General features: G+C 38.4%; 1 protein-coding gene and 1 long non-coding RNA gene across 4 annotated transcripts in view; one reads left to right on the top strand and one right to left on the bottom strand.

The window, feature by feature from the left end:
- The window catches only part of LOC131191853 (uncharacterized), a 58,259-nt gene extending 37,388 nt beyond the window's left edge, over positions 1 to 20,871 (top strand). Inside the window, exon 4 of the long non-coding RNA XR_009153586.1 lies at positions 18,496 to 20,871. This is a non-coding gene — a long non-coding RNA (uncharacterized LOC131191853). The remainder of the gene's footprint in view (positions 1 to 18,495) is intronic.
- The window catches only part of PHACTR2 (phosphatase and actin regulator 2), a 64,709-nt gene that overhangs the window by 36,580 nt on the left and 4,426 nt on the right, over positions 1 to 23,703 (bottom strand). The window lies entirely within an intron of this gene.

Consider the following 23,703-nt stretch of genomic DNA (forward strand, 5'->3'; position numbering starts at 1 on the left):
TGAGGACTAGACGTTGAGTGCGGTTGGTCAGCCAGTTACGAATCCATCTGGTGGTGGTGGTGCTGTCTAACCCACATTTTTCTACTTTATCTAATAGTAGGTTATGGTCTACTTTATCAAATGTTTTACTGAAGTCCAAGTAAATTATATCGATAGCATTCCTCTGGTCTACTAATTTTGTCATTTTGTCAAAGAATGCGATAAGATTAGTCTGGCATGATCTGTTTTTGACAAACCCATGTTGGCTTTTGGTTATTACTTTGTTTGCTTCTAGGTGTTCGTTGATTCATTGCTTGATTATCTTTTCCAGAATCTTCCCCGATATTGAGGTCAAGCTGATAGGTCTGTAGTTTCTTGGATCTGTTTTTTTTTCTTTTTTGAAGATGGGAACTACATCAGCTCTTTTCCAGTCCTCTGGCAGCCCCCCTGTGCTCCAGGATCTTTGAAAGATATAGTTCAGTAGTTCTGAGATCACGTCTGCCAGTTCCTTCAGAACCTTGGGGTGTAATCCATCCGGTTCTGGTGATTTGAACTCTCTAGGGTAGACAGGTGTTCACTTACCATTTTCTTCCCTATTTTAACTTGTGTTTCTAATCTATTTTTTGTGGTGCTGTTTTTGATAGGTTGGATTGTTTTTTCCTTTTGTGTAAAGACAGATGCAAAATATGAGTTAAGTAGATCTGCTTTCTCCCTGTTGCTTGTCATCTTCTTGCCACTTTCTCCCAGCAATGGGCCAATTGTTTCCTTGACTTTTTTCTTGTTTTTAACATGTTGGAAGAAGCTTTTTTTGCTATTTTTTACTTTTGTCGCTAGCCTTTGTTCATTGTGAGCCTTAGCTTTCCTCACTTCATCTTTACAGGCTCGGGCTATTTGCTGATATTCTGCCTTAGTTATTTGCCCCTCTTTCCACTTTTTATATTTGTCCTTTTTGTCTTTCAATTTGTCAGATAGTTCTTTATGCATCCATGCTGGTTTCTTTTGAGATCTATTATTTTTCTTCTTCATTGGTATTGTGTTAGACTGTGCTTTTATAATCTCACTTTTCAAAATTTCCCAAGCATCTTGAGTTGTTTTCCCCCTGAGGATTCTCATCTATTCAATCCTTCTCAAGCTCTCTCTAAGTTTATTGAAATTAGCTCTTAAAGTCCAAGACTCTAGTTTGACTTTGTTCTACTACTTGTATTTGCTTAATGTTGAATTCCAATATTGCGTGGTCACTTGCCCCAAGGTTCCTGTAGCTTCAACACCTTCTATCATTTCATCTCTGTTAGTGAGAATTAAGTCCAATATGGCTGATCCCTTGTCGCCTTCTCTATTTTTGGGAAACAAAGTTGTCTGCTAGGTTTGTTAGGAACCTGTTGGATCTTCCACTTGGTGCAGAGTTTGTTTCCCAGTTGATGTCAGGGTAGTTAAAATCCCCATTACTACTGTGATGTGCTTCCTACATACCTTAGTTAGCTGACTAGCAAAAAGTTCATCTACTTCCTCTGTTTGGTTGGGTGGCCTATAGTATAGACTTATGGCAATATCGTTTTTCACCCCTTTTATATTGACCCAAATACATTCAAGATGATTTTCATCATTGTTGTGCTCTATTTCTGTAGAGATGTAGTTATTTCTTTTATATATAGTGCAACTCCACCTCCTCTTTTATTTGGTCTATTTCTTTTAAATAATTTATATCCCTCTAGCTGCATGTTCCATTTGTCAGTTTCATCCCACCAAGTTTCCGTAATGGCAACAATATCATATCTGCCCTCATTTACTTGAATTTCTAATTCATCCTGTTTATTCCTCATACTCTGTGCATTGGTGTATAGACATTTGAGTCCATTTGGATTGACCTTGTGTTTACTGTCTACATAACCTGTGTTGACTGCTCCTACTTTCTTGCCACCTGTTGGTTTAGTGCACATGGTATGGCACTCACTGTTAAATGCTTGGTTTTGCTTAATAGCAGGGCTGATAGTCTTACCCATACAGACATCTATGTTACATGCACTGATAACCCTTTTAGTTTTCGATTGCTGGGGACAGAAATTTTCTGTATCAGTTAATTCTCTGTCCCCACTGTTCAGTTTAAATATGAGCTGGGTTCAAGCAGAGTAGGTGTCAAAGAGTCAACCACGGGCCCACAAGAACCAACTTGACTTTTATGATTACTACCCTCCACAATTATCCAAACAAGGCTTTTCTGTTGCACACAACTGTTGACTCTTCTTGGCCCTACCAATATGACTTTATGTATTTTAATATTTCAGTAGAGTTAAGAGTCTAACCCTGAAGTCATTGCCATTCCAGAACTTTAAAAGTGAACTGAACAAGGTACCAGGATGTTCCCATAAGACAAACAGTCTAAAACTAATTATTGATAGGAAGGACTATAGCATTGTATTTAAGGAAGTTTTAAGTACGATATAGATTTGGAAGAGATCTCACTGTAAAAACATCTGCTTTCCAGGTATTATTAGAGTTCAGACTTACTGGAAGCAGAGGCTTTTCTCATTCATTTCCTGCAACTTGACATCAATTTGTCACATTATAAATACTTAAAATCTCATTCGCAGAATCTATCAGCGCCAAGAAAGAGCTCTGTTGCAGTCTATGACAGCCAGACCATTGATTAACTCAAACCAGGCTTACAAATGCCATACGCAACAGTGTCTCATAGTCAAATACTAGTTAAGTAGTGAAGCCTACAGACATCGCAAATGCCTCACACTAAAAGTGTGAAGCAATGAAGAGTTCACAACCATTGATTTCAATGACCCTGCAGGGCACCTGATGTCCAGCCCTTTTCAAGCCAATGACACCCAAACTTAATACAACTAGGACAAGCAAGGTAATAAGGCTAGGATAAAAACTAAATTGGATTAAGTTGAAATTAAGTATAATTAATTTAATGAAATGCAGTTCATAAGATTACTCATGATTACTCATTACTAGTATTTTTCTCCTGACACACTAAAATCACAATTCAATGACATTTATTGAGAGAGGCCAAATAGCCTCATAAAGCTCTGGTCTACATCTGTGAATGGCAATTAAGCAGGGTCATCATAGTCTCAGACAATAAGTCTCTGAATAAACCAAGTCACCGCATTTAGAGACAAGTGAGTGCAGGAACATCAGCTGCTGGAAGCAGAAGGAAGAAGGCAACCTGCTGCCATCACGTCTCCATTTATGTGCTCACCAAAGGCATTTAGCCAGCTGCTGCTGGCGGCAGGCTCCTAGAGTATATGGTTTTGTTAGTCTAATACAATAGGTCTTCTTAATCCGCAACAAATTGTGTTTGTATTATTTGATACGCATACATGCTCCCAAGGCACAGTTACACATATCCTGATGCACACAAGCAGCTTAATAGATAGAGAATTGTTGGTAATTTGCAGTGGTGGGATGCTGCCGGTTTAACAACTGGTTTGGTGATTGTGTGCTTTGTGCGCATGCAGAGTTTTACAAATACTAACCTTCTGTATTACCACTCGGGAGTAACACAGCTGAGGTGTTCTGCCGTGCCAATCAGCTGAGAAGATAAAGGTAAGTAAAGGGCAGGGGCAGGCGGGCGGGCCAACCTGATCGTCGAAGCAAACCGCTTCGCTCCAGCTGATCATCGGAGCTACCAGTTCGCCCAAACCAGTCTGAACCGGTAGAATCCCACCCCTGATAATTTGTTTATTTTGTACATTTGAATCCTGTCACATTCCCGCTGGGCTCTCCCCAGTTTCCCAAATATAGAACTAGTCTCTGCAGTACTCTTGGCAGGATTTTTGGAAATGGATTGCCATTTTCTTCTGTCTAGGGCTGAGAAAGAAAGAGGGACTTCTGTCTAGGGCTGAGAAAGAGGGACTGGCCTAAGGTAGGACTGGAACTCAAGATATCACTACATCAAATTGACTGTCAGAAACATGAAAAGATCAGAGTTAATAAAATTCAAGGGGGAAAAAATCCTTACACCAACCAAAGTCAAAACAACCCAGAAACAATCCTCTAAAACTGCAGTCACCAACCACTGGTGGTCCACGAGAAAATTTTGGTGGTCCGCAGAAAAATTATTAGCGTTTTTAATATTGCACTAAATCAGGGGTCCGCAAACTATGCCCCTGGGACGGATACGTGCAATGAACGTTTGTGTTGCTGCAGAGAGTCTCCCCCTTTGAGGTTTTTTTGTGTGGGTCTGAGGGGGGGAGAAATTCCGACTTGGGGTCTACTTCAGCTTCCTGGTGTGGGGCTTTGGGCGAAGGCTGGAGGGAAGTGCTGCTGGTGGCGAAGAGCCAGAGGACCTTGTTTCCAGTGGGACTTCATCATGACCTGTACCTGGCCTTGCACTCCCACAGGTCTTCCCTCTGCTTGGAAAACCTATGCTCGTAGTCCTCAGTGAGGTGCTTCTACTGAGCCTCCTTCTTGGTCAGATCCAATTTAAACTGAGCTGTTTTGTCAACTCTCTCTCATGGTGGCTGCTTAGCTCCAACAATTGCTTCCTGTTGGGGCCCTAAGGAACCCAGGCAGGGAGGTGAGTTCTGGTCATGCCCATCCAGTCACATGACCGCCTAGCCACACCCACCCACCCAGTCATTAGGCAGATCATATTAGTGGTCCACGGGATTTAAAATTATGAATTTAGTGGTCCATGAGGTCCGAAAGGTTGATAACCCCTACTCTAAAATATATGCTAAGCCCCAAACACTCTTTGAAAATATTCCATCTTCAATTCATGAAAATGGAAGGTTGAAGTTTGGGCTAATGTAATGTCCAGTGGCAGGTCACTGAAGAGGACTGGTGCTTTTACAGCCAAGCAGTGCCTCTGTGCCTTTGTCCCCCTCACCTTTGGAAGGTGTTAGATATAATAATATATCATGATACATAATTAAGTGCATAATAATCGTTTTCATCCATGCAAGGGTTTTCAATCAAACTGAGGTATTCGTGTCAAGAAATACAAGTTTAAAATATAAAATGAGTACTTAACCCTCAAATTTTAAATATTTATTTATTTATTTATAAAATTAATGTTGCTGCCTACTCACATATGGCGACTCAACAGGACATAAAAGCACAATATAAAAGAAATAAAAATAATAAAAAGTAAAAAATAATAAAATAATAACCCACACCCACCCCGGAGACAACACACATTCATACCGGTCATTTAATGGGCTCCATCCTGCTCTGGGTTCCCCAAGCCTGCTGGCAGAACATCTTTAGGGCCTTTCGAAAGAGTGTTAGAATGGGGCCAGTCCAATTTCTGGAGGAATGATATTCCAGCAGGAGGGAGCCATCATGAAGAAGGCCATTCTTCTGAGTCCTGCCAGATATATCTCCTTAGGGGACGGGACCCGCAACATTCCTTGCCTCCCCACTCTAGTGGGTCAGGTAGATGTGACCGGCAAGAGATGGTCCCTCATATAACCTGGTCCAATGAAGGGCTTTAAAGGTGATAACCAGCACCATGAATTAGACCTGGAAGCAAATCGGCAACCAATGCAGTTCCTGCAGGAGACATGATACATATGCACACTGAGGTTTGCACAAAACCATGCGGGGCGCTGCATTTTGCACCAAGTGAAACTTCTGGATGCTTTTTAGGGGCAGCCCCATGTAGAGTGGGTTGCAAAATACGTGGAAATGCAACATTAATTGCCTCAAATATTCTTCCTTTTTATAATTATTGCTATACCAGCCCAAATAAAGTTTAGAAATTGTCAATATATTTTTAAAACAAAATTAAAGCAGTGGTGAGCAACCATGCAAGGTTCTATTAAATATCTTCAAAAAGATATTTACTAGATATTAAAAAGTTAGGCTCCTCAATATCTGAAATACCTCTGCATTTAGAAGGGAGGCACTGTGTGCACATAGAGTAAGTGCTGTGGATCAAGAAAAACTCTCTTAGCCCAGCTTGTTCTACTTGATTTTATTCTTACATCATTCTTAAGTAATAATATTGTCTGTTTGGTTTTAGTTTTGCATGTTATATGAATCCACCCACTGTGGTTTATAAACCAGTATTTATTTACTATATTATACACACCAAACCAATTGTGGTTTATTTTATAAAATTAATGTTGCTGCCTACTCACATATGGCGACTCAACAGGACATAAAAGCACAATATAAAAGAAATAAAAATAATAAAAAGTAAAAAATAATAAAATAATAACCCACACCCACCCCGGAGACAACACACATTCATAACGGTCATTTAATGGGCTCCATCCTGCTCTGGGTTCCCCAAGCCTGCTGGCAGAACATCTTTAGGGCCTTTCGAAAGAGTGTTAGAATGGGGCCAGTCCAATTTCTGGAGGAATGATATTCCAGCAGGAGGGAGCCATCATGAAGAAGGCCATTCTTCTGAGTCCTGCCAGATATATCTCCTTAGGGGACGGGACCCCCAACATTCCTTGCCTCCCCACTCTAGTGGGTCAGGTAGATGTGACCGGCAAGAGATGGTCCCTCATATAACCTGGTCCAATGAAGGGCTTTAAAGGTGATAACCAGCACCATGAATTAGACCTGGAAGCAAATCGGCAACCAATGCAGTTCCTGCAGGAGACATGATACATATGCACACTGAGGTTTGCACAAAACCATGCGGGGCGCTGCATTTTGCACCAAGTGAAACTTCTGGATGCTTTTTAGGGGCAGCCCCATGTAGAGTGGGTTGCAAAATACATGCAAATGCAACATTAATTGCCTCAAATATTCTTCCTTTTTATAATTATTGCTATACCAGCCCAAATAAAGTTAAGAAATTGTCAATATATTTTTAAAACAAAATTAAAGCAGTGGTGAGCAACCATGCAAGGTTCTATTAAATATCTTCAAAAAGATATTTACTAGATATTAAAAAGTTAGGCTCCTCAATATCTGAAATACCTCTGCATTTAGAAGGGAGGCACTGTGTGCACATAGAGTAAGTGCTGTGGATCAAGAAAAACTCTCTTAGCCCAGCTTGTTCTACTTGATTTTATTCTTACATCATTCTTAAGTAATAATATTGTCTGTTTGGTTTTAGTTTTGCATGTTATATGAATCCACCCACTGTGGTTTATAAACCAGTATTTATTTACTATATTATACACACCAAACCAATTGTGGTTTATTTTATAAATCCTGGTGCAAAGTGATAGACACCAGGATTAAAACCCTTAAAAAAGGGACGAATCTCAACTTTAACATATTTGAAGTTAATGCATCGACTGAAAATACATCATTTTAGGCATTTCGCTTTAGAATAGAATAGAATTTTTTATTGGCCAAGTGTGATTGGACACACAAGAAATTTGTCTTGGTGCATATGCTCTCACTTACTGATTTTAGATCAGATGTGGAAGAATACAATATATCATCAATTTCTGCGGTAGCCTAATGTAGACCAAGTAGATTTTTTCAGTGAAATGGCAAGCAACTTTGCCTCTGAACCATTAGCATAAACTAGTTCATATGCTACAATTACATTTTGTAATTGTATATGAAGCCTGTCTGATTTCTTACTGATTCAGCCCACTCAATAGCAGGGTCCAATCTGTATACTCCTATGTAAGATGCTCTTCAGGACCAAAATTGGATTTAATGTGTAAATCCAACAGCAAAGTACAGTGTAATAACCATCTGCCCCAAATTTAAATTTGCTAATTTGAAATTTGAAAATGATAAATCAACACGGATAAGGTTGTGGTGCGATTTCAAAATCAAGAATGCTTTTTGATTACCAACGAGAAGGTTCTATGAATTTGTTCTTATTTATAGAGACTGCTAAGAAATGATGGTGTGCTTTATCATTTGTGCATTCTAGGTAGGTGGTGGCAATGTCAGTGATGTATTTTCGCTGTTTAAACAGAGAAGTGGTATATTTGAGCTAAAAATTGTGTACTTGACACTTCATGAATTGCTATTCCTTCTGACAGTTTGAGACGGCTGGCTGGGAGGGAGAGGAGTGATGGAAAGAAGGCCATTTACGGAGTTGCTTGGCTGCAATCCATGGAAGATTATAATCTAAATCATATAAAATTATGACTTTAAAACTCCATAAATTAAGTCCTTCCTGTTACCCGATACATGCAATTGCAGTTTATAATGTCAGCACAGGGGTCATTATTCTGACTGATTGGTCAAGAACTTAATCTGAGTTTTTAAGCTTTTAAAATATAGCTGAACTTCTTTATAGTTTCCAGTGTTTACTTTTCATTGTGATTATTTTTTATAAACACATTGGATAAAGTACATAACTGAGAAGGCTTGTGTGGAGTATTCGCCATCCTTCTTTTATTTCATCATTCCCCATTGTTAGTTCTACACTTGAAGCATTAGATGAAACAGCTGTCTGCCAGAAGTTGAAACGTGATACATAATAAAAATTATCTTTAGTTTAACACCAGTGGCTTTCTAGTGAGAGTGTTTGTCAGCAAAGGATTGTTCATCAATTCTCATCTTTGGTGAGATTAAATGTTTAGGTAGCACGAAAGAATTATATGCCATATGCAGCAGAAAACATCATTTATTTACTGTAATTAAGCCTTGTCTACAGTCTACAAGAACAAAGAATTTACTTTGGTGTACTAACATTAGGAAACTTAATCTGGGTTCAGCAATCTTAAGTATGTCAGCATACTGTATATACCTCCTAGTTAGGGTATAGGCAAATTATATTTGTTTGCCCAGAAAACTATGTGCATAGTTGGAATAAAGCTGGACTCTAATTGCACTTGTGGCACACTTGCTAAAATGTGCTGACTGTTCCTCATCTTACCAATAACAAGGAACACTCATTCTGTATATATAGACCTAGATTCCTCTTTGATTTACTTGGTACACATGATGAAATTCTGTAGGTGTGTATAATCGTTTTACAACATCAATATATTGTATCCACCTTCATCCTCATCACTGGTTTATCAGCATTGGAACCTACCCTAAAGAAGAGTCTTCCACCAGAAAGTCAGATCCACACCTTAGAAAAAACTTCAGATCCACACTTTAGAAAAATCCATACCTTAGAAAAAACTTACGGGACCACCTGCTGTTACCTTATGCCTCCCAACGACCCGTACGCTCACACAGAGAGGGTCTTCTCAGGGTGCCGTCCGCCAAACAATGTCGGCTGGCGGCCCCCAGGGGTAGGGCCTTCTCTGTTGGAGCTCCTACTCTCTGGAACGAACTTCCCACTGGTTTACGCCAATTGCCTGATCTTCGGACCTTTCGCCGTGAGCTGAAAAAGCATTTATTTATTCAAGCGGGACTGGGTTAAAAGTTTTATTAAATTTTTAATTGGGGTTTTTATGTTTCTTAGGGTTTTAAATTATTTTAAATTTTGGCCATTTAAGTTATATGCTTGGTTTTAAGTTTTGTTTTAATGTGTATATTGTGGGCGTTTTACTATTTGGCTGTACACCGCCCTGAGTCCTTCGGGAGAAGGGCGGTATAAAAATCTAATAAAATAAAATAAATAAATAAATTCTCAGCACCATGAAATATTTGGGATTATTTAAACTGAAAAGTCTTAAATCCTGGAAGAACCCAGTAAGCATAGTTCCCCTTCTAATAAGAAGAGGCCCTGGGCATCTCTCTCCTAATTTTCAGGCCCCACCCCACAACACTGTTAATTTCAGGACTGATTTTATTCATGAAAATATATATGCATATCTTTTTGATTTTGGCCCTCCAACTCCAGAATGACTTTGGGTGGCTCATGATATAAAACAGAACACAAATAGAGTAAGAAAACAGCAGTGGCAGTCTAGACATCAACACACACACACCTCTAATGAGGGGGGTGTTGTATCCACTCTATCAAAGGCCTGGAAGAACAGCCAGCTCTTTTAAGATTGTCTGAATATCGTCAAACTGGGAGCTGTCCAAATTTTTTTGGTGGGGGGAAGGGAAGGGGGGAGACAGAATCTCATTCCAGAGGGCAGCGATCATGGCAAAGAAGGACCATTTTATAAATTCCAAAAGATAACCCAGGTTAATGTGATTAAGTTATTTAGTTTGGTAATGAAACATCTGCAAGAAAACAATCAAGCTCAGAACTCACCAAGGGCCACATTGTTTAATCAAGGGAACCCTGAGTATGCCCACTCTGTCAGCTCTATTCAGCCAGGTAGAAACCACAGGATATCGGTGGTTCCTCAACTATTTGGCCCCAAAACCATTTTTCAACTCCTCTTTCACAGTAGCAATAGCACTTAGACTTAAATATCACTTCATAGCCCTCTCAAAGAAAATATTTTCTGTTATAAATCTTAGGAATGCAATTTTGTTCACGATAAGCTCTAGTATAAAACTATTAAAACTGTGATTGTTTTAATTTGCCGATTAATCCTTTATAGGATTGGTTGATTTCATTGAGAGCCACTTTCGATCAATGTAGGTTGAGACAGTCAGTCAATGTTGATACTGTACTTTTGCACTTGACTGTAATAAGAAATGAGAAAAAATATTGAATTAAAATATCAAAACTAAATCCTGTTTTAATGTGCAATATAAATTCATCCAGCAGAATGATTCTTTGCAAGCTATTTGAGAACCATAGGAAAATAAAATATGGAAGGAATATTAAGTAGATTTGCCACCTTGAGATACTTATAAATGTAATAAAGGTAGGGTAAACATCTAATAAATAAATAAATGTTCTGCTACACAGACATGATTTACTCCTCTCTGGGTTATTCTGATAGGATTATAGTCTACAATGATGAAGTAACTGGGAGTAAATTATGCCATCTACTTTCAAGTCCAGAAACCTCTACCAAACATCATAAGCTGAAGTTATGACTATTTCCTGAACTGCATGGAGAACAAAAAGACTACTTGAATAAAACACGCAAAGATCACTCTATATTGTATTTGCTTTCCAGGGCTCTTTAGGAGGCCAATTTCTCTTTGAAATTCTTCCCTATTATCTTTGAACATATATTGTTTAATATGATTTACAATATAAAATTAAAATAACAAAACTCTCAAATTACAGCCATGTGTTCTCTTTCACTGAAGCATGTATTATTAAAGAAACAAATGGTGCAAGAAATGGTTATTTTTATACAACCCAGATTTAAGTTCCTTCCATTAAAATGAATGCCTTTCTAAAGCATTTAAAAGGAGTGGTTGGTGACATTTTTTAACTTGTAAAGGCCTAACAAAGGCTTAGTCACCAGTATTTTGCACAATGTAATTTCTCAAATTCTGTTCCTGTTCCTGCCCACAATCAACCGTTTCTGCATTTAAGCTTTTAATTTTGTTTTCTTTTATTATATTATGTAGGTGATTGCTAGTATATACTTTCTCATTTAGAACATGAAAAATATGGAAAACAAAGATTAGAACAAAAGAAGGCCTTTTTCATTTATATTTAGAAATTTAACTATATAGCCATATTTTATACTTGAAGAGCTTTAAAACCAAAGCACTTTATATCCTTCTTTGAAAATCCATAGAATTTAATGGATGATTTAAACATAATATTTTAACATCAGCAAATGTTGGCTAAAAGGCAGGTGGAATAATTTGGTTAGCTAGGAATAAGATACGGTGGTAGGCAAGAAAGGAAGGAAGGAAGGAAGGAAGGAAGGAAGGAAGGAAAAGAAAAAAGAAAATACCAGAAAGCCATATCATTTATGAGCTGCTTCCTACTGGGGTATGTGTGTGCCTTCAAGTCAGTATTGGCTCCTGGCAATTGCCAGGACAAATTCCTGCAGTTTTTTCCCATAAGAGCTTGGAAATGGTTTGCCATTACCTGGTTCCTAGAGCTGAGAGAGAATGTCTGGCTCACCCGGCGGGCTTTATGCCCAAAGTGGGACTAGAACTCATGCTCTCCCGGTTTCTATTCTGGTGCCTTAACCATTATAACAAATTGACTCCTTTCTAGATCAACCAGGATACTGTTGATCATTATTTACCTGTCTCAGCTTTACAGGCATGCAAAATTGCAGATCAAATTTTCAAACAAAGGATTAAAATGCAGCGTAAAAAAATTTATAATAATGTCTCCTGATCCCAAAGCATTGGCATTAAACACTTAGCTAAAGACTTGTACTTAAAACTGGGGCTTCATTTTGCATAACCTTAAAAAAATTAACACTTAGGTAGGTCAGGAAACCAAATGTATATCCAGGAAACTGCCTGCATTTTGCAGGCAGTTGATTTTCCTTAATGCCAGATTGTTCACTGGGGGAAGGGAGGTGGAAGAAATTCATTTGTACTACAAAAACAGAACGCCCACAGAACATCTTATTGTATACTGGAGATAACACATAACATGAGAAATCAAATGGTAGTGCAAAAAAACCTTTAAGCTTTCCAATGGAAACACTGCTAGAGCCCACTTATTAAAGACTGTCCTATTGCTAATGTCCATAAGCCATATGGAGTTTGCCAAGCAATTCATATCAACAAAGTAATGTCATATAGCAATAGCACTTAGACTTCTATATCGCTTCACAGTGCTTTACAGCCATCTCTAAATGGTTTATACAGTCAGCATGCTGCCCCCAACAATCTGGGTCCTCATTTTACTGACCTTGGAAGGATGGAAGGCTGAGTCAACCATGAGCTGGTGAGAATTGAATTGCTGGCAATCGGCAGTCAGCAGAAGTAGCCTGCAGTACTGCATTCTAACTACTGCGCCACCATGGCTCTTATATTTGTTGGGCAGACAGCAGAGGGTAGGAAAGATGCCAGTCTGGCTTCAAACACCCTATTTTCATGCTGTGGTAGCATGAAGAAGGCAATGTGGTACATAGCAGCAGCCAGAATTAGACAATTCTGTAACTGACAGTGTTACATGATGACAATGTGGCCTGACCACTCTCCCATAACTCTGTGGAGGACATTCCGTGTTGTAAATAGTCTCACATAAATCCCCTGGCATTAGGAACCAGAGAATATCCCAAAACCACCAATCCAGAATTCTCGGTACCGCAGCAAGCCATAACACTTCTCCAAGATTATCATTACAATAATTATATTCATAACCTGGCTTCCTCCTGGGAACTTAGTGAAGATGGAATGAGAGACAGTTATATTCACATAAATGCTTAACCAAGTTAGTTGAAGATCACTACTAGCGATAGAGATACTTCATCAAGTTGAAGGTCTTGTGGCTATCTTTGAGGAACATAGAAAGTTTCTTTCATTTTAATGTATACATGTTTGTGTATGTGACCATGCACACATATTCACTCACAGAGAGTGATATATGTTGTGCTGACGCCATCCATCTGGATATTTTATGATTCAATGTATTAAGGAAAAAGCAAAACAAGTTGATTCAGAAAGCAACTTAGCAGCAACAAAGAAGAATGTACACAATCGAAAAAATTATATGGCTGTATGGTATCGACAGCATGGACCTTTCCATTCCCATGGTATATTATTCTGGTCTCCAATGTGATGCCAAACATCCTGACATGCACAGCGCCTTGTTCATATTCATCATTTCATAGTGCAACAGATAAAGGGGAAAAGCCCATGCAACACAGATCTTGGGAAGGCAGTCTACAGAGATGACACAACTACAAAAGATAAAATTCTATTTTGTCAGTCAGAGGTGTGTAAGATCAGAGGACTCAAGCGGTTCTCTGCATAGGGTTGAGAAACAGGACAGGCAAAATAATTTTTTTAAATGCCTTCCTTTTTTCTTTTGCCAGAAACAGTCATGTTACCAGCAAAAGCAAAATGAATGATTTTCCTGTGTTTCCCGCTTCAGTGAAGTTCACTGCTTCATTCTTCTTCCATATTAGCCACTTTGCCAGGGGGAAAAAAATTTCTGAAGTTGTGATCTGATAGCACAGAAAGATTCACAATCTATCTTATATCCTTCCCTCCTAATAGGCTCTGAAGTCCATAGGATGCTTTTTGTTGAAGAAATATTTTAAACCTAATCCAAAAGGAATGTTAATTCTTTTTAACAGATTAAGTTTAAAATCTTTCTTAACAACAATATCAACAAGTTAATAAGTTGCTTAATGGGTGCAGAACAGGTACTTGAGGTTCTCTTTATTTTTATTCACTGTATCACATCTCCCAATAGAACATTAATAGAAAAGACAATACAGAAAAAGGAAGACTAAGTTGCTGCTTTTCTAAATATTTTCAAAATTCCTATTGATGAATCATAACTGATGTAATGAAAAAATTAAATGTATTGTTAACCTTCCAGGCTGCTGGAATGGATCATTTGGCAGAAAACTATGTACTTCTGTTTGCTTTTCCCCCTCCTCATAATTCTATTTTCTTTCTTAAAATAAAGAATATACAATAGAAACAGAATTGCTGTAGAAGACTATTGTATTGTACACTATTTTTGAATGCTCTTAAAATAGATTGCACTGTACACTTAAGTATAAAAATATTCTTGCAGTGCATATATTGTACTGAATTCCAAAACTAATACATTTAAACTAAACAATGTTATTGATGCTGCCTCTAAAAATATTCTGAGCTTCTGAATCAAACATAGAAGGAGTCAGTCAGCAGACCTTTGAAAGCCCGGGATTTCAGCTGCTGGATACTGAAAGCCAGGTCAGTCTGTAACAAGATTATTCCTCATCTTGTGACTTGATCATGGATGAGAGGGTCAACCTTGGATGTATTACTGAAATCTTGGAGAGGGATGTTTCACTTTCAGAGTTTTGGTATAGCATCAGCTGCCACTCTTGGATATCATACATACAACATGAAAATTTATACAATTCCAGTTTATAAATGATGCTATGTATTTCCTATAGACAGCCCTGATATCTAAAGACTTCGTCTCCTGTTCCTTCCCTGATAGAACCCAGGATTCTAAAACTTTAGATTACAACATACTTCAGCAGAAGTCTCCTATAGTTTTCCAACAAAGCTCTGGTGGCACAGTGGTTAGAATGCAGTACCGCAGGCTACTTCTGCTGACTGCCGGTTGCCTACAATTTGGGAGTTCGAATCTCACCAAGCTCAAGGTTGACTTTTATTCTTCCGAGGTTGGTAAAATGAGGACCCAGATTGTTGGGGGCAATATGCTGACTCTGTAAACTGCTTTTTTTTTTTAATTTTGCATTTATATCCTGCCCTTCTCCGAAGACTCAGGGCGGCTTACACTATGTCAAGCAATAGTCTTAGAGAGGGCTGTAAAGTACTGTGAAGTGGTATATAAATCTAAGTGCTATTGCTATAGTTTTCAAATTTTCAGTGGAATCCCAAGAATTATAATGTTGGAATAGTAAAATCCAATCTACTATTTCTTTACTGCAAGTAGTCCTTCCTTAATGACATTTATTCAGCAACTATTTGAAGTTACGCTGGCACTGAACAAATGACACTTACATCCAGTCTTTCAAGTTATAGCCACTCTAGCATCCCCACTGTCACATGATGAAAATTCAGGTGTTTGGCAGTTTACCTGCATTTACAACTGCAGGGTGCACTTCCACCCACCTGTCTATCTCCCTCCTCTCTCTGCCCTTTGGCATGTCCTGCACTCTACTGCTCTGTTTGCCCTGTACTCTGCCATCCCCGCCATGCTGCACTTTACCACCCTTTGCTGGGTACGCCACCTCACCAGCAGGAAGAAGACAACAGTGAAGGTCCCTGGTTAGCAGTAAGATGGTAGAACCCAAGGCAGCTCGCTCACCTTTTCATCCCAGACCTGGCTGTGTTTGTGCTAGGCCAAAGCAGCCATTTACTCATCCACCAGCAGGCTTTCAAACCCATCCGGGATTCACATTTTCCTGCCAGCTCCCCCACTAATTGCTTCCTGGAAGCCAGCAAGAAATCACAAGGATGGCCTAGCCCAGGGGTCTGCAAACTTGGCTCTTTTAAAACTTGTGGACTTCAACTCCCAGAGTTCCTCAGCCAGCAAAGCTTTTTTAAGACTTAAAGGCTCTTTTAAGACTTGAAGTCCACAAGTCTTAAACGAGCCAAGTTTGCAGACCCCTGGCCTAGCCCAAGCCTGTCAAACTGGTGGTCTGCGGGCCAGATGTGTCATGTGCAAGCCATGCCCACCCCGATTCTGCAAAGGCAAAAAACATCGCAATACGTCATATGTCACATGACATGTCCAAGTTTGACACCTGTGGCCTAGCCTAATGATTTGCTATTCTCATTTAACAAGAACAGTGGGGCCTGCTGGATTTTTGTCACTAACTGATGTGGTTATGCAGAGTGGCTAAAAATCTGTGGTGTTTTATTTTTTAAAAAATCAAAAATAATCAGTTTTTTTTTTATTTAAATCAGTTTTTATTTTTATCAAATTTATTTTAATAAAATGCTTTTGGAGTAAAAATCTATCGCGAAATAGTTTTCTATTTAAGATACATTAATAATTTAGTTTATTCAGCATGAAATGGAGTGAAATGGAGCTTAGTTATGTAGCATGAAGCTGTATATTCTGCAATATTGGGACTGTTGGTGAGTCAACAGCAGGTCAGAAGAGGAGCTGCTGAGGGACAGAGATGACAGTTGCTCTTTAAAAATTATCATTTAAATCGAGTTGATTTAAACCAAGCCTTTTTACTAGTGATTTAAATCATGATCTAAATCCTGATTTAAATCGACTTGATTTAAAAATTTAATAAATAATAATAATAATAATAATTTAAATCAAATCCAGCCTGTGGTTATATGATGTCACATTATAAAACTGCATGGTTTAGCAATGGAAATTCTAGCCCCAATTACTATCATTAACTGAGGACAAACTGTATAAATAATCAGGGATGGGAAATATGTAACTAAATAGAAATGGGTGACAAAGTGTTCTATTCAATCCTTTTTGCACCCACTCTCTTTTGCATGACCCCTCAACTAGCTTCAAATCAGATGCAGTAAAATTGCACTGAGGAACCCCAAATGCTTTTAAAAATAACCTGCAGACAGGCAACTCTGTTCCTGGGTCTTGGCTGCTTGTTTTCCCCTGCAAATCAACTGCACAAGTGACAAGTCATTTCACTGTCAAAAACTAACAGTTGGGATTCCTGTCTGCCAACTAGTGCACAGTTGCATCAGTTATTCTGCCTGCAGTATTAGAAAGACCGAACATAGTAGTAGAGAGCATTGCTTAAGGAAAACGTCAGGGGCCTTTCACATCCCCAGCGCATGCTATGTGCATTTCTCTATGCAGGAAACAATGACAAATACTTCCACCAGAGTAGTACTCGTGCTAAAAGCAGAACGAAGCATAACAAAGTTGTTTGTATCCATTTCAAAGGAAGATATATATTTTTTAAATTTTAACTCCTATGAGTCTTTCGGAAAATTTGGGTCTCTTAAATGTCAGGTACAATAACACTATACATTTTAACACACACACAAGCGAAAACTAAAAAGAAAAGCAGAAATATTGTGTAAAATGTTGTTTGTAAATATACATTCTACAGGTAGTCCTCGACTTGCAACCTCATTCATATAGCAACCGTTCAAAGCTACATCAGCAGTGAAAAAAAGTGATTTGCAATCGGTCTTCTTCACACTTACAACTGACGCCGCATCCTTGCAGTCACGTGATCAAAATCCTGGCACTTGGCAACTGGCATGTATTTGCGACGGTTGCAGCGTCCTGAGGTCATGTGATCGCCATTTGCGACGTCCCCAGTTGGCTTCCAACAAGCAAAGTCAATGGCTGAAGCCGGATTCACTTAATCACAACAATGTGATTTTTTTAAATGCAGTGATTTGCTTAACAAAAGTGACAAAAAAGGTTGTAAAACTGGTCACTACTCACTTAACAACCAATATGCTTAGCCACAGAAATTCTGGTTCCTATTCTACCGTAAATTGAGGACTACCTACATTATCGTGCATTTTACCAGGCTTATACAGGTAGTCCTCAAGTTACAACCACAATGGAGCCCAACTTTTCTGTTGTTGAGTGAGATATTTGTGAAGTGACCTTTACTTGCCACAGTTGTTAAGTGAATCACCATAGTTGACAAGTTAACATGGTTGTTAAGTGAATCTGGCTTCCCCATTGATTTTGCTAGCCAAATGGTTGCAAAAGATGATCACATATCTTTGGGACACATGGTCGTATGCATGAGTCAGTTGCCAAACATCTGAATTTTGATCACATGATCATGGGGATGCTACAAAGGTCGTAAGTGTGAAAAACGGTCATAAGTCACTTTTTTCAGTGCCTTTGTAACTTTTAACGGTCCCTAAGGGAACTGTTATAAGTTGAGGATTACCTTTATACTGTTATCAGAATGCGAATACAAAATCATCATAATAATTATTCTCAGCAGACATGCTTTGCATATAGTAAGAGTATATTTACCGTGTTTCCCCGAAATTAAGACTGGGTCTTATTTTCTTTTAGGATTGAAAATAAGCACTCGGGCTTATTTTCGGGGAGGTCTTATTTTCGTGGAAACACGGTAATATAAAATTATAGGTTGATACATTCTGTGGATTTAATTGGACAATTCTTCCTTTCTTTCTAATTTTAAAATAGTTTTAAAAAATACAAAAAATCTTTGGAAAAGAACTGATTTTTACAGAAATCTTCATTCTTTCATAAAACAGATATCTTCAGTTTAGCGCTACATTATCTAAAAAAAGAAGGGCAACAAGATGACATCGTATGCTGCCTAGAAATGCACAGAAATTACTACCAGGTGGACCCAACTCAGAACATTTCCAAAGGAGATTCAATAAATTGATAGAGAATAAGTTTATTAAAGTTTGCATGCTTGTAAATGCTACTGAGAGTACAAAAACACCATTTGCTCTCGTGGCATTCTTCTATTATACTGTTCTACTAGCCACTCTGAAACAGAACGCTGGACTAGAAAACATTAGCAATAATCTATCAGGGTTTTCTGTATGTCCTTCATCGCTAAATCCTGATCAGCATTAGGCAAGTCACTGTAGTGGTATCATTACGGTACTAGAGGAGGCACTAAATGGGTCTTGTTTAATATAAACATGAATTACTTTGAGTATTTCCACAACCTCACACAGCAGTAATGTGAGGGTCAATTTCATTACCTCACACAATCATTTATCTTATCTAAAATGTTCTGTTCGTATTTTGAATTTACATTTACTCAACTAATATCTACCCACTTAATCTGACAATATTTTGTCAACAATCAGCTTGAATATTTGAAAATAGCAGTAACTCCTGGCTGCATTTAGGAAATTCTGTGCATATATCTGAAAGATATAGATGAACTTTTAAGGTCAGTACATACTGAAAATATATATACAACACTAAATAATAATAATGCATATATTTGATTCAAATCAAAGCACTTTGAATTTTCAAAAATCTTGATTTTAATTATAAAATAACATATTTAGAAATGTCCTTTAAATTTCTTATTTTTAACTTATTATATTTTGCTTATCTTGGTTATTGTTATTGTGTCTTGTATGTGATTGTTGGGTTTTTTAAAATTGCACCATAATATTTTAACTATAATTTATCCCGTCTAAGTCAGCAAGCGCCTATTCTGAATTGTAACAGGATTGAAGTATATTTAACTTGGCTCATTAAGTTGGAAAATGTTGGTCTTCCCAGAAATTCTTAGGGTCTAAAAAGATTCACATATACAGAGTGGCAGGTATTTTGAAAGCCTTTTTTAAAAATCACTGAGGAGACCCTGAAAATGAACTTAAACTCAATAAATATAGCAAAGCTCTGGCACAAAAAATGCCACTGAGTTAGCTCCCTCAAGTATTTATATTCTGCACTGACTAGAATGGCTGGATTTTTGAAAAAGGAGCACTGTGTACCATGCATCAAACACAGCCTGGTTATCTGAAGACTATTTCTGTCTCAAGAGATCAGTCACAGGTGCTCCAAGTCAGATGGACAATTTGTGTCGCCAATCATTAAGTGCCTTATAGTGGCTGGAAATATGAAAACCACCTCTGAAGAGGGTGAACATAACATAGTTAAACTATCGCAGAACCTCTATCTGTTTCGGCTAAGTTTCACCTTATTGTTTTTCAGTTATTACTACAGGTAGTCCTCAACTTACAACAGTTCATTTACTGACCGTTCAAAGTTACAAAGACACGAAAAAAGTGACATGACCATTTTTCACACTTATGACCATTGCAGCATCCCCATGGTCATGTGATCAACATTCAGGTGCTTGGCAACTGACTCATATTTATGACGGTTGCAGTGTCCTGTGGTAGTGTGACCATATTTTGCAATTTTCTGACAAGCAAAGTCAATGGAGAGGCCAGATTCACTTAACAAACATGTCACTAATTTAACAACTGCAGTGATTCACTTAACAACTGTGGCAAGAAAGGTCGTAAAATGGGAAAAATTCACTTAACAAATGTCTCACTTAGCAACAGAAATTTTAGGCTCAATTGTGGTCTTAAATTGAGGACTACCTGTACTTCAGTATAAACTCATGTTAAGATTGAAGATTCCTCTGAAGAGCTACTCGTCTTGCTTCACAAATCTGCTCTTGCATTTTTGCTTTACTGTGCAAATACTCTTGTTCCTTTCCCTCCATTAGAGGTAGTTCTCCACTTACAACCATTCATTTTGTGACCAAGGTTACCACAGCACTTAAAAACATTGACTTGTGACCAGTTTTCTTACACTTACAACCACAGTAGCACTCCTATGGTCACCAGATCAAAATTTGGCCATTTGGCAACTGAGACGTATTTAGAAAAGTTGGGACTGTTCTGGAGTCATGTGATCATCATCTGTAACTTTCCCAGACAGCTTCTGACAAGTGAAGTCAATGGGGGAAACCAGATTTGCTTAACAACTACATGATTCATTTAACAACTAGAGTGATTCGTTACAGCTGTAGCAAAAAAAAGTTTTTAAAATGAGATTTGGGGCTAAAAGGCAAAAGCAGAGCAGTATGCTCCGTCCCATAATTGGGTAGACCAGGTTGCCCTGATAAAAAAACACTTAATCTTTCCCTGGTAGTTTTCAGCATGTTTTGTGCTGAAAACGCCCCTCGCTTATACTCGGATCGGCTTATATTCGAGTATATACGGCTTATACTCAGTTTTTTTCTTTTTCACATTATACCGGATGGTGCAAACTTGGCGGGCTTTTGCATTAGCTGGAAGCCCTGCCGTGCAGTGAGAGGGCGGGCGGGAGCCGCCAGCCTTCTCGGCTGAGGGAGGGAGGCTTTCCCTGACCGGTAGCTGCCTCATTTCCCTCCCTCGGCTTATACTCGAGTCCCCAGTTTACCCCAGTTTTTTGGGGTAAAATTGGGGACCTCGGCTTATACTCGGATCGGCTTATATTCGAGTATATACGGTAATCTTTCCCCTGGTATAGCCAACAAAGTGAAGAGAGCCCGTGGCTTAGAGGTTAATACATCTACCTAATCTGCAAGTAGCCTGCGTTTGTATCCCAGAAGGGTATGGATAAATAGAGAGCTAAATAGCTTGAAGTAGATTAGATCTATACTAGTCTCCCTTTATTTCTTTGTCAGTAAAACAAATTCAACTCAGTTAACAACTGCCTCGCTCAGCAAAGGAAAATTTCGGCTCAACTGTGGTCATTCGTCGAGGACTACCTGTTGATGACCAGCACTTCCTTCAGAAGGTCCATACGGTTTGTATTTTGTGTTTTAATATGGCTGTAAACCGCCCTGAGTCCTTCGGGAGAAGGGCGGTATAGAAATTAAATTATAAATAAATAAATAAATAAATACAGCAAGCAGCAAATAGCAGCCAAGCAGACCTTTGCCCATTGTCTTTCTTCACTGATTCTGTTTGATTTTCATGGGGGAAACGGACCAAACTCTTGCCAATTTCACACCTGTTCTCTGTCTGGGCCTCTGAGGAGCTACAAAACCATCAAGCCAGCATTTCTCTTACAAGACCTGAAGCAAAGCCAAATCACCACAGAAAGACTGAAGTTCCTTCCATGGAGAAGTGGAATCACTGCACCTCAAAAAAACAATTAATCACAAAATTACTATCACTGCAGATGAGCAGGAAATAAGAATTCTCCAATTCTGCTGATACTGTGGAAAAACAGAGGTATGCAGCTGTTTTCAAATTGATGCTGAATCCTCAAGGAGGAGCTCTGAGAGGCCCAAGGAAACCAGTAGGGGGATAGCCACCTCATGATTCTTTATCAGAAAGTTTCCATTCCAAAATGAAAACTGAGTTTCAACTATGTAGAGAAAGAGAAATGTGTACCTTTTTTTAGAGACACATTCCTTTTCATGCAAGGAGTTCTTCTCTGCATGAGAACAACTGTTGCCTAGAATATGGAGAAATTCAGATTGGATAGCTAGTCAGTCTAAATTATTATCAGGGGGCCATTTCTCATTAGCATTTTTGTAGGATTCTTTAAAATATAATTTCAAAAATGATGTCTTGAAAGAGAAAAAACCACTAGTAATAGATGGTGACAGCATAAGATCAACTTGGTCAGCATAAGATCAATTTCCTCTGTAGCCACATAGGAAAAATGCTCTTCCTACATTCATAAACAGGAAGTCCCTAAACCCAAGAGACTGAAGAGCAAACTAGTTTAAACACACATTAATGTTTGACCTAAGACAATGCCTTTGTAGACTGCCAAACACAACAAACAGCAGGATTCTATGGAGTAAAACTCTTTGGCCACAGGAAAGAGGAAACAAGATAGTTAGGGCCATCTTCCCAGCATACGAAAACACTGACAAATAAAATACTTTGGCCAATAATAGAGAATCCAACAATTATTTGGTTAGAATTCTTTTTGGGTGACAGAAAGGGGACTTTGGGTGTAAGTAAAGTGTATATTTTTTTTTACAAAAATCAACTCCTTTTTTTACTGATAAATAGCACTGGAATATCCAGATATACTATCAAATGTTAGCTTTAAGGGGGAAGCTCTGGTTTGCTCTCAACAACGCAAAGAATCCTTGAAATATATAGGAAGGGCACTTACTTAATAGATATGGAATTTTTCAATGAAAGCTCTGTTTCTTCTTCAATCAGTCACCAGAGGCTCATAGGACTAGCAGTCAAAATTGTTAGACTTCAGAGACGATGGATGGAAGACTCAACTGTCCATTAGTGTTCTCTTGTATCAATTCAAGAATACAAAATATATCAGATATAATGTGGCATTATTATCATGTGTCTTTCTATATTGATACAGGGTACCCCTTCCAACTTCTAAACTTTAACTTTACAATCAAACCTCATAATCAATTCATGGAAATTTATAAAGCATTCACATATTATCTAATCCCAGCTATTTAAAAACCATACATGTCAATTAGCTAATTTGAAAACTCTCTTAAACAGCCTTTTCAAGAGACAAATACAAACAAGGCTGTTTCTCTGAAAAGACCATTTTAGAGCCAGGCAGTCAGTGCCAAAAAAACACCTTATTTTTGAATACAGCCATCTGCTTTGCTTCAGAACAGAAGAATACTCTACACAACTCTACTCTGATATTTGCAAAGAAAGTACAAACACAGACGGAGGAAAGCATCCTAAAACAGTGGTTCTCAACCTTTATAGTGCTGCGACCCTTTTAATACAATTCCCCATGATGTGGCGACCCCTTTAATACAATTCCCCACGATGTGGCAACCCCAACCGTAAAATTATTTTCGTTTTGAATTTATCGCGCCTGAAGCCATATTGGCTAGCGATCTGAACTGCTTGCGATTGCCTTGAGGACGGAGGCATTAAAGCGGAGACTCCTCCCCTATTAAGTTTATCGTGCCTGAAGCCATATTAGGCTAGCGATTAGGAGTGATTGCAGCTGGCTTGAGAGGGAGACAT

The sequence above is a fragment of the Ahaetulla prasina genome, chromosome 1, assembly GCF_028640845.1.
Source record: "Ahaetulla prasina isolate Xishuangbanna chromosome 1, ASM2864084v1, whole genome shotgun sequence".
NCBI lineage: Eukaryota > Metazoa > Chordata > Lepidosauria > Squamata > Colubridae > Ahaetulla > Ahaetulla prasina.